The following is a 14818-nucleotide window of genomic DNA, read 5'->3' as shown; positions in this document are numbered from 1 at the left end:
ATCAACAAGTGCCTACATGACCTTTAATGGGTAAAACAAGGCTGCCTATTAAAATTACAATACCTTCCAGTCTTTATGTAATATAGAGAATAACTGTTAGTGAAATTTTAAAAATTACCTTTCATTGACATAAGCTCATCAAGATTCACATTGGTAAATAATGTCTCAGGGTTAAAGTGCAAGAGTTCCCGGATTAAGGCCAGGCTCTTTTGTATGTTTCTTTTTAAGTGTTTTGCATAACTTTCGCCTACACTTGCACAAAAGAAAAATTACTCCAAGAGTGCAGAAACAATATATTTTTATTTAATGTTTGCATATGTTTAGTTCACAACGATTTATCATCGTTGACTTTCTCCCTTTCCAATTAATTCATTTCTTGCATGTGCAACAAGTTGTGGACATAGTACACTGTAGACATGTTGCTGCAACTTCTTGCTTTTATATTTGAACACTTTGGTTGTTACTGTTTCCATAATTACTCAAGTTGAATGCAAAATTCTCAAGGACCACAATCCTGTGCTGCAGTTAGTATGAGATTCGGTGGGTCCATAGCCAGCATTGGAGAGTTCTAGAATAAACCTATACTTCTATGTTCCACATAACAGTAGTATCCATTTTGTCTTCAATTTTAAAATCATTAATACCTTCTGATCAGCATCAAAGACTTAAGCTGATGAAGCCAGTTGCTCACACCAATAAAATTGCTCTTCAAGAATTCAGAGACCCAAATTGATAGATGTAAAGGAAGCTTTGGGTATAAGATTAAATAGATAATGTAACCTATTAGACAAATAAACTTTATGTATTACATTTTGCCAATATGTAAAACAGATTAGGAAAGAGAATGTTTCTTTTTTAACTATTGCTCCATGGGTTAGAAGAATTGATTTGAAACATAATACAGCTAAGTCACAACAAAAACAGTTATTATTGTTCAATTGTTACCAATATGTGTAATATTTAACATTACTTCTCCATAGCTTACACAGGTAATGAAATGATTCACAACATAGAAATATAAAACCGACATAATTCTCCTCAGTAACTTATCCTCTGCTGTTCCCTCTAAAATTAGAAGTTATTAACTGGAATGCTTCAAATTGTTTTCTTCTGGGGAATGGGTGGAACCAGAAACCAAATAATGATAAATTGTTTGAATGTCAGCTAATAAATCACATTGTAAACACTGAGAGTAAGGATCACCATCTTGGAATCATTAATATTTGTTTGATTTCTAAGGCAAATTCAATTTCTCCCAAAATGTGGTGTGCGCACAATGAAATATAGTTATTCCCTGGTTTTTACTTTATTTTCACTAAAAGCCTTGTACTAAAAAACAAAGTTATAATAACCTTATTTTTTGAGAACTAATAGCTAATTTTCATTGAGTTCCACAGGAAGTCAAAAATACAGAAGATATTAATGAATCTTACTGATGGTATACAAATATTTTGCGATAATAATAAATTTTCATATACTGCAAGGCAATTGTGGACAGTGCATTTTATGATACTTCTCTGATATTTTAATTAAATTCCAAGAACCTGGGACTAAACTGGGAATTATTGCCTCCAGTGACTAAGTTAGATCACTGAATTATGACTAATCTATAACTTCCAAAAAACTTCAAATCAGAAGTAAAACTTGAACAGTTATACAGCCACCTGAACATCAGGATGTATTAACAAGGATGTATTAGTCTTCAGGGAGGAGTCCAAAGTTAAAATTGTAATAAAATTGTAATAAAATAAGCAGCAAACTATTTAAAATTCCCTGTTTCAAAACATGCAATGTGAAAATTCCAATATCAAAAAGGCAAATCTTTCTGTCTGATCATCTATACACTACAGAATAAATGTTCATGTTCACAGATGAGTTGGCAAATCAAAATTTACATTGCAAATGACTGCAATATCCTGCTATATTTGTAAAGTTTAGAAGATTGAAATGACTCCATGTCTAAGGATGATGCTTCCAAGAGACAAAGTGTAAGTGACGGAAATAGGAGGGGGCCCAGGATGAAACCTTGAGGCATACTATAGATGTACATACGTTGCTGGAAGGAAAATCCATTGGTGAAGAGATTCTGCTGTTCTTGGGCAGGTAAGAATGAAGCCATACAAGACCTCTCTTATAGTGATTAACCAGAGGAGGTGTAATGCAGAAGCACGGGTGTGATTTATGATGAAAAGACAAGAAATAATGCAGCATGATTGTAGTCTCAAGGGATGCAATTGATGACTTTTACCAAATAGTTTTTATGTCTATTATTGCTCTCGTAGTTTAAAAAATTTTCTTTGTGTTATTTCAACTGTATTCATTGTACATTTTTGATTTATGAACAAGACTATTGTTTTCCAGTGTCTAATGTGCTCATGTTTATTACACAGAATTCTGAGGTTTAACTGCAATATGATTCTCAAAACACCACAGTTCCACATGTTTATAAATTAGGCCTACAGGTTTTTGTAATTACTACATAGAATTATAGGATTTTTTAATCCATATTTGGGCATTGCATTCACTAAATCTGTCCATTTTTTGTGAACAACTCTGAGGCCTTGCTTCTGAGGCATACTTTATAATTAGAAGCACAAATTCTCATATAGTTGAGTTGCAAAAAATATTACATCCTTTTGCAAATATCCAGCAATATTCTGTCTCTATTACTTGCCTTGGAATGCTGTGGTATTATAGATACTGTCAATATCATTTAATTGATTCCAGGAATCCAGGCACTGACTCATGCTGGGCTCGACAATTCTCTCCACTCTGACATTACACCTATCAAGTATTCTTTATTACCTAATTAGCATCTTTCTACAGCCTGATACTCTTCCCTGGCTTTTAGTTTAAGACTTCCATGTGCAATTTGCCAAAATTTTAAATAAACATTGGCATTACTTTGAGGAAGCTTCTACCACCACCACCACCACCATAAATAATGACAACATAAAATCATGATAAAAGGAGAAAAAAGCAAAACAATATAGACAATGATACAACTTTAACAAAAAAAGTATTGACAATTTTCTCCTTTTTGAGCCAAATTCCACTAAAAATTAATACCAAACAATCTATCAGCTTCCTATAATACTGAAGTAAACGCAAACATTAAAAGAGAAAACAAACTTGCATTTATGTAGGGCCTTTCCCAACCTCAGGATGTCTCAAAGAACTATTCAGCCAATGAAGTATCGCTGAAGTGTAGTCACTGTTGTAATGTAGGGAAATTAGGCAACCAGGTTAACAACAAGATCATAAAAATTAGCTATAACGACCAGAAAATCTGTTTTAGTGATGATGGGTGAGGGATAAATTTTGGACTGACAACTGGGGAGAACTCCTCTTCTTCAAATAATGGCATAGGATTTTTGACGTCTACCTTGGTTTAATGTCTCATATGAAAGATGGCCTTTCCGACAGAACATTATTCCCTCAATACGGAAGTTGAGATAATGTGCTCAAATTGGTTCAGAGGTGTGAAAGCCAAATTTGACACCTGCAATCTTAACAATCTAATACATTTCAGAATATTAATGAGCTACAGAACAGAGAGCAATACTGCACAGAGATGCCATTTCAAGAGAATTTGTTAAAATTTTGTAGAAATCAACATGTTATGAAATACGGTGATTGGGAGATATTTGGACACCCTAGCTGTGACAAAGCAATGAAGTACATCAGTTCACATGTATAAGTAGCATATAGCCATCATGAACAGAATTATATCGAACATATTTATAAATTTTTTTTTAAAATCAGCATTTTAGAAAGATACATATAGGCTGCACATGCATATTGATTTAGTTACAGTGTCGCCAGTTTGACCCAGCTATTTACAACCATACTGATGGTTGCCAGGTTTTCATCACTGCAGAAAAGCAGCTGGTTAATTCCTGTTCAAAACGCTTCAGAGCCTGTTGTTTGTCACATCCACACCAATCATTGAGTGGAGATTTAAGAACAATCAGGTTGTCCAAAGTTTTTGCCACTGCCGTCCTTGCAACGTTCATGTTGTTCCTTTGTTTCCTTGATGGGCTTCCTCTGTGAATTAAGGATGGACAATGTTTGTCTCTATGCCAATTTATAACTTAAAGGTATCAGATTCAATTCAGTCAACAAAAGCCAAATGGACAGCAAAACATAGCTGTGGGATCAGACTTGAATTGGGTAAATAAATGCAGAGTCAATGCACACCACAACTAAACTCGATAGCTGCACTCGTTTTTGAGAAAACAACATAGATCAGAAGCAGAGAGGGGGAAATATGAATACACTATGTATGCTTTATTGTGCATTATGAAGTGTATCCAGTATCATGCACATTTTGGAAGAGAAGGTTTAGCACAATACTGTGTAAACAAATTTAAATCCTATGCATCAACTTCCTGCAGTGGATCACACACCCAGCTACAGTAAACCATCAGCTACAGTAAATCATCAGGTAGTAAGAGGCTTTGCTCCCCGTTGCAGCCCCTATTTCCATTTCTATTGTTGGGCCAGAAAATTCCAGGAAGTCACTTCATTGCAATGACACATCAAAAGTTCTTACCATCATTAGTTAGTTGAAAAATTAAATGAGGAATTTGATTCTCATCAAATTGCTGGACAATATGCACTGCTTCACTGCTAGAACACCAAAGCTGGTAAAAGTACCTTTTTGTTGTGAGGCTCCATTGAATTGCGATTGAGGAATTGTTGGGTTTACATGTTATTCCTAATTATTCCCATCACAGCAACTTAGGGCTGTAATTAATATCATATAGGACTCTGTTGAAGATGTGATTCATGGTCCTGACCTGACACTCAATCTTGGAGGCCCAGAAAGGGAAGAATGAAGCTGTGAAGTTTCACACCAGCAGGCAGTGAATTGTACCTAGAGGTTGAGTGTCTTTTTAACTGTCTTGGCAACATTTTCTTGTGCCAGCCCTGCTAACCACACGCCCGTTATTGTTAGATGGCAATAATTTTCAGGATACAAAGTTATATTGACACGCAGCAGGGGACCACTCATTCAAAAGAGAGGAAAAAAAGTGACCTTGAAGCTATGGTTCAAAATTTCTTCAACACAAGGGTTTTACTCCTATCTGGTCTGTTTGAGGCTAACTGATGGGAAATTGAATGCAATAATTAGTCCACAATTCTATTATTATTGTATTATGTGACTCCTGGGATGGTAAAAGGTGAATTAGATGGACCTTGAAGTTAGCAATATATTCATATGAAAGCAATGCAATAGTGTACCCTGTGGGTGTTCCACTGTTCCTAATCATGATGGATAGTTCTTTACTTCATGTGTCAAGATTGTTTGTATATTTTGCACACTTACCCTGTCGTTCACTCATTAACTTCTCAAGGACTAACGCAGTAATTCGCAAACACAACTGGATTACAATGTCCTCTTCTGCTTGTTTAAATTTAAAGTTTATTTTTTTCTCTGAGTTTGTCTTTGTCTCATTTCTCCTTTATCCCCTCTATTTCTCTTACTGTCTAATTCACCCAATGCCCTACACTGTCTTTCTATTTCTTTCTCTATCCTTTTCTTTCATTGGTTAAGGAGGTAAAACAAAGGGTACTATGTTCACAAGATCCCAAATGTGACATCAACATCGCTGTACTGCTGTTGGATTGATGTTCCAGCAATCTAGAATGTCAATATAGTGCAATGTCATTGGTCAGTGCAAAATATCTGCCATCAAAGCTGCCATTGCAGCAATTTTTGGTCTGTTATTCTGTTGCCTCACAGCAGTAGTTTGAAACTTACATAGTGCTATCCTATCTACTGTAAGATTCCTGCAACATATCCCAGTCTATATCTTAAATACTTCACTTGTCCTTTATCTTGTCCCCCTTACCATACCCTCGGTTTGAGCACCACTGCATTAAAACACACATACCATAAAAGCTAAAGTTTTGTTGTTCAATATCCAAATACTTACTTACTGTAAATTACTGTTGCAGGAAGCTAAACTAGCTAGTGACTCATCAGAAGGTCTTAAAAAAAGAGGCAGGCTTTTCAAATCACAGACAGTAAGGGGTGTGCAAGCATACAGGCGACTACACCAAAGTCAGATGGGGACTGAGTGAGTAGAAAATTAGGTTCATGTGGGAGTCTGGTGCATGGGGGAAGAGATGTGGCATGCATAGGAATTATTCTGGGCAGAATTTTGCCCTTGGTGGCCGTGCGGGCCCCCACCGGCTCGGCGGCGGGCGGACAGCCGACCCCCACCGCCGAAACGGGGACCACAGACATTTTGAGTGGGTGGGCCAATTAAGGCCCACCCAGCGGCCTGCCCGTTGGGAAGCACAATGCGCTACCTGTGCGGGGGGGGGAAGGGAATCCCCAGCTGTCAAAGTGTGCTCTTTCGCGCATGCGCACGAAAGAGCGCACTGCTCCCTGAGACTAGGTGCTGTCTCAGGGAGATTAGTGACAGTGCACAAAAGTTAAAAAATAGAAAAATAAAAATATTATTAACAATTCCCTCTCATGTGACAATGTCACACGAGATGGGACATGTTAATAAAAACAACATAAACTTTATTAAACATTTTAAAAACGGACATGAAACCTCATCCCGCCAGTGGATGAGGTTTCATGTATTATCAGGAGCCCACTGGGGCTCCTGGCCTGCCCGCCAGCCTTAAGGTTGGACGGGCAGGTCTTTAATGATCTTAATGGCCCTCTCAATGGCCTTAATTGGCCATTGACAGGTAGGCGGGCAGACAGCTGATTTCGTTGTCCGCCTGCCTTCCTAAAAATTTAAAGGGGCCGGGGTGATGTCAGGGGTTCCTCCCAACATCATTCCGTGTCATTTTCCCGTCGGCGAGCGGGCCCCACCCCCAAATCGCCGACAGGAAAATGCTGGCCTCTACGTTAATTAAGTGAGTAATTAAATTAAATTAATTAAATAACATAAGTAAAAATGGTAGGATAGGTGTTAAGTTGCAGCTGTGGAATGTGGGTTTTTGGACGTTAAGGTGATCCATGACAAACACGTCTGCAGATAGTGTAATCATCTGAATTCCGGATCAGGATTATTGATCTGGACACTGAACTGCAGACACTGTGCAACATGGCGTTGGGGGGGGGGGCGAAATACCTCTTAGAAGAGGTTACGCCTCTTAGAGGAGGGTTGTCTGTTTTGGTCAGCAGCGAGGGACATAAGGATGTGACTATGAGTGAGGCAGGTAATGGGACCGAGCAGACAGTAGTGGAGGAGCCTCAGACTTCCAACTGTCAAAGAGGTTTGTGAGGTGCTCACAACCAGTGAGGACGAAAGTGAGGTCTGCAAGGTGTATGAGCAGGCTGGCTATGGCACCATGGTACAGGAAGCGGTTTGGGGGAGGGTGGGGGTAAACAGGAACGTAGTGGTAGTAGGAGATAGTTTAGTGAGGTGGGTTGACACTGTTCTCTGCAGTAAAGAGCAAGACTCCAGAAGGCTGTGTTGCCTGCCCAGTGGAGGACATTTGCTCAGGGTTGGAGAGAAACTTGCAGTGGGACAGGGGGAATCCAGTCGTCGTGGTCTATGTAGGTACCAACGACAGACAGGACAAGAAGGTTCTGCATAGTCAGTATGAGATGCTAAGTACCAAGTTAAGAAGCAGAGCCTCAAAGGTAATAATCCCTGGATTATTACCTGAGCCATGTACAAAATGGCATAGGGATTTTAATCTACATATAAACTGGAAAAATCAGACTTGCGGTAGTAGCCTGGACGAGGAGTTCATAGAAAGCTTTCAAGATAGGTTTTTAGAGCAGCATGTTCTGGAACCAACCAGAGAGCAGGTTGTATTACATTTGGCATTGTGTAATGTAACAGGATTAATTAATCACATCACAGTAAAGGTGCCCCTAGGTAGGAGCGACCATATATGATTGAATTTTACATTCAGTTTGAAAGGGAGAAGAGTGGGTCTAAGACTAGTATTTTAAACTTAGATAAGGGCAACTATGTGGAACATTCCCCTATGACTTCTTTGAAGGAGTAACATGTGCTGTGGATAAAGGTGGGACCTGTAGACGTGCTGTACTTGGATTTCCAGAAAGCATTTGATAAAGTGCTACATCAAAGGTTTTTGTGGAAAATAAAAGCTCATGGTGTAGTGGATAACATGTTAGCATGAATAGAAGATTGGCTGGCTGGCAGAAAACAGAGAGTATGCATAAATGGATCTCTTTCTGATTGGCAGGATGTGACGAATGAAGTCCTCAATCTTTTACATTTTAAATCAATGACTTAGATGAGGGGAGCAAAGGCATGGTAGCTAAATTTGCAGATGACACAAAGATGGGTAGGGAAGTACATTGTGAAGAGGACATAAGGAGGTTGCAGATGGATATAGATAGGTTGAGTGAACAGGCAAAAATCTGGCAGATGGAGTATATCGTAGGAAAATCTGAAGTTGTTCACTTTGACAGGAAGAATAAAAAAGCAGAGTATTACTTAAACAGAGAATGGGTGCAGAATTCTGAGGTGCAGAGGGATAACGGTGCTCTCATGCATGGGTCACAAAACGTTAGTATGCAGGTTACAGCAATGAATTAAGAAGGCTAATGAAATGCTTTCCTTTATTACGAGGGGAATTGAACATACATGTATAGGTTGTAATGCTTCAGTTATACAGGGCATTGGTGAGCTCACATCTCGAATATTGTATGCAGTTTTGGTCTCCTTATTTAAGGAAGGATGTAAATGCATTACAGGCAGTTCAGAGGTTGTTTACTAGATTGATACCTACAATGAGCGGGTTGTCTTATGAGAAAAGGTTAGACAGACTGGGCTTGTTTCCACTGGAGTTTAGAAGAGTGAGGGATGATTTGAATGAAGTATATAAGATCCTGAACGGTATTGACAAGGTGGATGTGGAAAGAATGTTTCCTCTTGTGGGCAAGTCCAGAACTAGGGGCACTGTTTTAAAATTAGGGGTTGTGCTTTTAGGACAGAGATGAGGAGAATTTTTTTCTCTCAGAGGGTTGTGCAACTCTGGAACACTGCCTCAGAATGTGGTGGAGGTGGGGGTCATTGAATATTTTTAAGGCAGAGGTAGATAGATTCTTGTTAGGCAAGAGAATCATAGGGGTATGGGGGGTAGACGGGAATGTGGAATCTAAAACACAAACAGATCAGCCATGATCTTATTGAATGGCAGAGCAGGCTCGAGGGGCCGAATGGCCTACTCCTGCTCCTATTTCGTATGTTCAAACGTAAAGGTAATATAGTATTGAAGGGGTATAGTATAGTATTTAAGCTTCACAGAGATGGGGCAAATCAAATTTGCCGTGATAGTGTGGAGCACAGTTCATGGAAACTATGCACAATTGTTCTCAAGATCGGTATATCGGGGAGCCAACTCGGGAAAGGGTATTTTTGATTTAGTATTCTGCAAAAGGAAAAGGTTAATTAATAACCTTGTAGGAAAGCAGCTTTTAGGGAAAAGTCTTCACTATATGATAGAATTTTATATTGAGTTTGAAAGCAATTTTGTTAAATCCAAAGCTCGTGTCTACAAAAAATACATAGACATGAGGGGAGAGTTGGCTAAGGCAGATTGGAAATTGCTTTAAAGGATATGATGAGAGACAAAAATGGTAGCATTTAAAGAATTAATACATAATTTGCAACAAATATATATTCCTTTAAGGCACCAAAGTCCCACAGAAAAAGTGGTCCAAACATGGCTATCAAAAGAAGTTAAAGATAGTATTAAATCAAAGGAAGAAGCTTGTGTTGCCTGAAGATTTTAGAATTCAGCATGGAGGACTAAGAAATTGATAAGGAAAGAGAAAGGAGAATATGAGAGTAGGCTAGCAAGAGACATAAAACTTATTATAAATGTTTCCCTAGGTATATAAATAGGAACAGATTAATTAAAGTATATGTGGGCCCATTAGAAGCAGAAACAGGTGCCAGCCTTTGCTCAGTTGATAGCACTCTCGCCTCTGAATCACAAGGTTCTGGGTTCACATCCCACTCTAGGTCTTTAGCATAAACATCAAGCTGACACTCCAGTGCAGTACTAAGTTAGTGCTGCAAAGTTGATGGTGCCCTCTTTTGGATAAAACCTTAAACCAAAGCCTCCATCCGGCTGCTTGGGTGGTTGTAAAATCCCATGGCACTATTTCAAAGAAGAGCAGAAGAGTTATGCCTGGTGTCCTTCATCCCTCAATCAATATAAAAAAAAATGATCTGGTCATCTGATAATACAAATATATTGTTCCAACATACAGGATGAACCATTCAGTAACTGTACTGCAGCAAGATTAGCTGCCCCAAAAGAAAGCGTACTACCAGCATGATTGTAGCATTATACGAATGAACTGCAGCAAAAGTGAAAATATGGGACTATAAGTACAAGGCAATTTCGCTGACAAATATAGGTGCATTGGAGGCAAGATTTTCTGATAGATATTATTTATTTTGGGTGTTAACCCATTTAAAAGGATTATTGGTGGTTTTAAAATAACGTCCATCAGATTATCTACTGATGCATGTTAAGGTCCGGTGTAAGTCTTGGATACTGGAACACAAAGGAAATGCAAAGTTATAGCTAAGCAAACTATTAACTGGTCTGATTTGCATGGATCTTATGTGTAAGGTTAAATGTCAGTAATATTCTGCACAAAATCATTATAAGTAAAAAGTATTCTCAACACTTTCATTTAAATTTTACATTAATCATGTATTTCTATTCCATGGTTTAATAAAACTGTACATTACAAAGAAAAAATCACATTTAAATCTGCTGAAATCAGCACCAATGGTGGTAATAGTCTCAAAACAGGATCAGTAGTCCTACGACCGGGATGGGAGGAGTGTGCGAATTATCAAGCCCCACTACTCTGCAGGCCATACCATTAATTTAAATGTTTAATTTTCTCACTGAAAAGGCCAATTGTGTGCCTATAGCTCTAGTACCCTAAAGAAAAGAGACCCTGACCAGGCTTCTTTAAAAAAAATGCAGAATGATTATTTTAAAACAAAACATCTCTTTTGACAAATTGCAAGTACTAGTTAACACACAATTCTAATCAGGAAGTATAACTATCTATCTCTTCCTAAAGAATTCCCCCAACATATACACAGACAAACAAAGGACAAACAGAGAGAGTCTCTATGCAGAGATGGGCTTTGGAGGATGGGCATTATAAAATAAAGGATAAAGTCTGCAGGGTCTCAACGCTGTCGACGTGTAGTTCCCTTGTGTGAAGCTGGTCCCGGTGGATGTCTCGAAATTCTCACTGACTGGTCTCAACTTTGCAGATACAAATGCAGATTGGTTACATTCAGATGAGGGTTCTCTGACTACAGGTTGATAGCCACACACAATTTTAGGCAGGGTAGAGAGAGGGAGCTAGTTAAGATAGCCTTCCTTCCTCAGCTTGTTCCCCAACAAGACTGCCTTAAAAATAAGCCGGTTCACACTTAAGTTTTATCCCTCTCACCCCAGTGATTTCCAGCAAGTTACAAAACTTCCTTTTCAGTTTTTTTCTCCATCAATTTAAGTCATTGTAGTTCAAAACAAACAGCCAGATCTACCTCAAGTACCATAAAAGTCAGGTGATTTCTTGGAAGAGGCCTGCTTGCTGACAGTTCCAAAGTGAACTTATGACCTTGTTTTAAAAAAAATTCCAGGTTAACATCCAAATGTCCAGATCATGCCATGTCCTTCCATTTTGTAAAAGAAAAATTCAACCTTGAGAGATATGATTCTAATACCAGTAACCACCCCAGTAACCCCAATGATCATCCTGCTATGATACCTACAGGACCCTACCACTGATCAGCCAGACTACCTGCCTGTTTTTTAGGCCATAGATTCTTCTTGACCTCCAAATTGGAGTCCTACAACTTACATTGGACCCCAATTGTCATCTCAGGGTGGCATTGGTTGAATAGTACATGGTGCACTTCTGGCCAATTCCAAAGGCCATAGAACTGAAGAAACTCCGGAAAGGCAAGATTCAACTAATTTCTATGAGGCCAGAAGTACTCTTCCATGCTCCACAAAATACTGTGGGTTGTTGCCAGCCTGACCTTGCCCCTTTCAGCCTTGCCCTCCAAATCTCAGGGCCTATCTGCAACTGCCATTACATTTCAACCAGCCAACATTCCTGTGGTTTAAAACTAGCACGCTGCCTTGAAATGACCATTTGACATCCAAGTTCATAAGTTTTTAAAACCTCATTTACCTTGTTGGAGAGTGGAGGTCGGGAACTCCAAGTCGCAACCAAACTCGGAATTTCCACACATCTGCAGACCAGGCGTGGGCTGCACATGCGCAATTCGACAGTTTAGAGTTCTTTGGGCCGGGGTCCAGGAGCAGAGCATTATTGCCGGCAAGTGTCCCGGGCAGGGACCAGGGAGAGAGGAGAAGGGAGAGGTCCCAAAGGGAAGAGGGCCAGGAAAGGTCTCAAAGGGAAAGGGACAGGGAAAGGTTCCAAAAGGGGCCTGGACAGGATCCAGGGACAGGAAGAGGTCCCAGTTAAGTCAGAAAATAGGCAAAGGATTGTGGGTAGCAGACTTTAAGTGAAATGGGCTCATGGGAAGCCCTAGTAATTAAAGAGAGCTCAGGGGAAGCCCTAAAGGCCCAAGAAGGCAGCCGAAGGTTGGTGACTCTGTGTTGTGGACTGTTGGACAGAAGTACCCCTTTGAAGCAGTAGTGTTTTGCATGGTGCAGCCGGAGAATTGAAATTGTACTTGAGAGTTGGTGCTTGAGTGCGGACCCGTGAATCCAGGGGAACGGAATGTCGGGAGATGAGACTGAAACCCTGTGGTGGGCTGTCGATGATGCCATCTGAGTTGGAGTGACTTTTGGAGAGAATTCCTAGGTTAGATTTTCGAAGTTGAAGATGGGAATCCCTTGTGAATTTCAATAAGGTTCGTTGGCTCAGAGTGTTACTGGTGTCTGGGTGGGTTGTTGAGAAATCCATGAAATCTATCTTGGTTACATCTGCCATTTATTGTGTAGTGTTGTGGGTTCAACCACAGTTTTCTTGTTAATTCATATTTTTACAGACAGGAGGGGGTCAGTTCAAACCAGCAGTGTTTTCCTCTTACCAACTGTCTGTAAACAGAAGATGTTTGAATTAGTTTGTTTTTTTATGGATAAGTGGTGGTGTATTTTCAAAACCTCTCAGTTTTTGTGATTCAATTTGACCAATAATCCCACAGTAAACTTGAGTTAAGATTAACTCAACAAGTTAGTTTATTGTGCATATTCAAAACCTGCAAAAAAGAGTGTTCACAACTTCCCACTCCGCATTCACACAGTAAGGGGAGGTTAGAGAAAAGGGGGTTTACAGTACAAGGAGCGCAGAAAAACTGAATACTGGGTTCACGTGAGTTCCAGAGTCTTAAAGTCAGAGTCCAAAGAGGAAGTCCTTCACAAAGGCATTTGATGGTCGGCTGGCTGGGGACCGATGTTGTAAGATTCACTTTTTCAGGTAGCGTTGATGTCGCAAGATGAAGTAAGCATGCGGAGATTGCATCAGTTTTGGAGGCAATGACACAAAATCTTCCAACAGAGTCAGTTTAGATAGGCCGGTGATCCAGCCTGGACAGTGCTTGCTTCTGTGTGGCCTGCTAGTTGAATGTTAAAACAGCAGACTGGCTGCACAGCCCAGAAAGGTAATATTAAACTGTTCAAAAAGCCAGAGTCTTTGGTCATGTGACCTTCCTGCTCCACAGGAGGCACATGAGCACCTCATCTTCCGACGAGGCACTTTACAGCCTTCCGGACTTAATATTGAGTTCAACAATTTCAGATCATGAACTCTCTCCTCCATCCCCACCCTCTTTCCGATCCCCTTTTTTCCAATAATTTATCATTTTTAACAAAATATAGTTTTCTTTTCCCACCTATTTTTAAATTTATTTCGATCTGTTGTTTTATCTCCACCTTTTAGCCCATTTTGATCCCTTCCCCCCACCCCACCCCCACTAGGGCTATCTACCACTAGCTTGTCCTGCTTGCTACCCTTAATGTCCCCATTAGCACATTCCTTAGATAATATCACCACCGTCAACACCCCATGGTCCTTTTATCTATGACATCTTCGGCAGTCTCTTCTTGGCCTCCATCTATCACTGGCCCTCTATCTAGCTCTACCTGTCCCACCCCCTCTACCAGCTTATATTTCACCTCATTTCTCTATTTCCTTAGTTCTGATGAAGAGTCATACGGACTCGAAACGTCAACTGTATTCCTCTCCGCAGATGCTGTCAGACCTAAGTTTTTCCAGGTATTTTTGTTTTTGTTTCAGATTTCCAGCATTCGCAGTATTTTGCTTCTATATTACTGTAGTCAGGCTGATTGCCAGGAGATTGGGGTTTTTAAAGGCAATTTTGGCCCCTTTTAGGGATTCTGGTTCAGTGTCCAGCCTATGTGCAAGCTAAGAATTAAGCTGACAACCAATTTAAGATTGAGAGTCGGGCTTGCAGTATGGCATGTACTGGAAGCTACATATATTTATATGCAGGGCCCTGTTCTTTGCAGGCAGAAAGAACATGTTCACATTATGTGCCTGTTTCAGCTTAACAAAATAAGTGTCAGTCATTTGCTGGTTCATTCCCCAGGGCAATGTCTTGACCAGAGTCAAGCCACTTGGCAGTTAACTGTAATTCACAATCAACTGGTGCACTTTCCATGGCAATGTCCAGAGTCCACTTGCCAACCTATCAGCACTCTCTTCTCAAACAATATAAATATGCTTTTCCCCTGACATTGGTATTTTCTTGCGAATTGTCCTGATGAATGCAAGACGAAAAGCTTTGACAAAAAAAATCACTTTTTAGCAATATTTTCTGCTTCTATT

The 14818-nt window shown here is 39.8% G+C and overlaps 1 protein-coding gene across 1 annotated transcript in view; it reads right to left on the bottom strand.

Annotated features, from left to right (window-relative positions):
- Positions 1-283: 283 nt before the first annotated feature.
- tm2d1 (TM2 domain containing 1) overlaps positions 284-14818 on the bottom strand; it is a 123109-nt gene continuing 108574 nt past the window's right edge. The window contains exon 7 of the mRNA XM_078561176.1: positions 284-4047. The gene's annotated coding sequence lies outside the window, so the exon portion shown is untranslated. The remainder of the gene's footprint in view (positions 4048-14818) is intronic.

Source organism: Cetorhinus maximus, chromosome 17 (assembly GCF_964194155.1).
Source record: "Cetorhinus maximus chromosome 17, sCetMax3.hap1.1, whole genome shotgun sequence".
Taxonomy (NCBI): Eukaryota; Metazoa; Chordata; class Chondrichthyes; order Lamniformes; family Cetorhinidae; genus Cetorhinus; species Cetorhinus maximus.
Note: the sequence above shows the minus strand (reverse complement) of the source record. Positions and strands in the feature narration are given on the sequence as shown.